This window comes from Carassius auratus, chromosome 22, assembly GCF_003368295.1.
Source record: "Carassius auratus strain Wakin chromosome 22, ASM336829v1, whole genome shotgun sequence".
In the NCBI taxonomy this organism is placed as follows: Eukaryota; Metazoa; Chordata; class Actinopteri; order Cypriniformes; family Cyprinidae; genus Carassius; species Carassius auratus.
The window spans coordinates 6,454,848-6,457,299 of record NC_039264.1 but is presented as its reverse complement, the minus strand read 5'-3'; positions in this window follow the sequence as shown (position 1 = coordinate 6,457,299).

Sequence of the window (2,452 nt, the reverse complement as noted above, 5' to 3'; positions counted from 1 at the left end):
CGCGTAATTAACGGATACATCTCGGCAAGTACAGAATTCAAATAAACAGTAAGCCGTTAAATGCACAGTTCAGTTTTCATCAACAGAATGGAAATAAAGACAGAAGAATAAGTGTCTCACACAACAAACACACATAAGTACGTACAACTACAACAGTTTGCAGTTATGACTGGTGTGCTGTACGGGTGTTTGGTCTGGTCCACCCAGTTATACAAACTCTTTGGTTTGTTGCATTCCTGATCCTGGAAACACTCTCGTTCAGAAACAGACCAGCAACACCATGCAACTGATGAAAAACACATCACACACATTCATGTCCAGTCACACTTTCATGCACACATAAACAATCATGTATTCACATGTTAGCTAGGGCTGGGTTTTGATACAAACTTCATGATTCGATTCAATTCTCATTGACAGAGCTTTCGATTTGATTCGATTACCAATTCGATATTGATTCTTTTGAATATATTATAAGGTATAGTACATGCCAAATTTTCTCAAGGAAAGAAAAGTCAGTTTGTACTATATTACTATAATGTCGAAAGTTAAAATTGACTGATTTGTTAAAATGAAAAGTTTTTAAAATAGATTAAAAGAATAATTCTACTTCATTTTTAAAAAAAATAAAGCCTAAACATAGTGGTGGTTGTCATTCAAATTTGATGGATTTATTCGCACATAAATTAAACATTGAAGAACAGTAAAATTTATAATGAATGTGTTATTTGGTGCATATAATTAGAAAAAAAAATGCTCCTCTCTACAGTTTATTTTTCTCTCTGATTAATATGTTTATGGTCACCAAAACGGAAATTATTGTTTGAATACTATAATACAATATAGAGAATTTGAAATCTGAGACTTTGTTTCATATTAAAAGTACCAATGCACAAAGCTTATAGTGCATGAACACAATGACCAATCAGATGTGTTTAAGAATCCGCTCAACAGTGCTCAGATGTTAGTGGGAAATGGACGGTTTTTAAATTTACCACTGATATCGTGGTTGGTACTGTGGACAACACTAAGTGGTTTTAAAAACCAGATGCATTTACTCTTGTTTAGCTTTGTCTGGAATGTGGCCCAGAGCACCTCCTCTGGTTTGAGCAATCAGATTTAAATCCATCTTGAAAGCGTTTCAGAGGACAATTACTCCTAGTCTTTTCGAGAAAATTTAGTGACCAGGTGTAAACAGGCCATGAATGTCACAAAATATCAAATAAAGTGACAAAGCATTTAACAAAAAGTTGCAGTAGTGTTATAAATGAAAAACAGATCTCATAGATCCATTAAAAACTCAAACAACCCTGCAGCATTTTTGATGTGCAATCTAATGCAACAACTTTTGACATATTTGAAAGTGTCCAAATATCTTTTGGGGACTTCCCATTCACATTTATGGTTTGTCAGCTATGCTTATTATAAAACAGACTAATCCTAAATCTTTTAGGCATTTTTAGATAATAATTTATGCATTGTTTAGTTTCAGTTTGAATCCTTGTAAACAGGTTCTCACAAGGTGCTTTTGTCAGCTTCTTGTTCTTCTGTAGTCACTATTGCTGTGTTCACACCAAATGCGAATAGAGCGTCAAATTCGCGTCTACCGCGTCTAGTTTGCCGCTTGACCATTTTGAGATCATTCGCGCATGTAATTCGCTTCATTCGCGCGTGAAATCAACTTCACAACAGATGCGAATTCGCGTCATGGGGGGCTTCTGCCAGCTGAGTTCACGCAGCATTTTCAACCGCCATTTTTATTCGAATAATTTTCAAAATATTACTGTTATCGTGTCATGAAATGTAGTTTTAAAATTATTTCAGGCGAGAATGTAGTTGTTTTAAACTCAAATATGCGTTTTATTTATAATGACAGCATCTATTTAAAAAATATGTTTTGCCGATCTCGGAGAAGTAAGCTCCACATGATCTGCGGGAGCTCCGTCATCATGTATCCGCCGAGAGCAGCCTCACCTCGGCTAGATCTTCTGACATTTGGTGCTGACTCTGATGTCTCTTTAGTGGTTCAAGATAAAATATAATTTGTTTGGGGTAAGACGAAACGTTTCTTATCTTTGGCCTTTATTCAATTTATCTATTAATATGTCATATATATATATATATAGTCATTTTTATTCCTGTCTCTATATAAGTATGAACTTCTGTCATATAGCTCCGGTTGACTGCTCACCATAGACTGTATAAAAACACTGCTCACTGACAGCATCAGTTGTTCCTCCATGTTGAATGAGTGACTCCTAGCAGGCTCCTGATTGGTTAACACGGCGCGAATTGATGCCAAAGTTAAAATTTTTCAACTCGGGCGGCATACGCGAATTCGCGTCAAACGCTAAATGCACAAAAAGCACCATTCACGCTTAACTAAATGCACAAAAAGCACCATTCGCGCTTAACTAGACACGCGAATGAGGTGAATTTGCGTCTTCCGCGC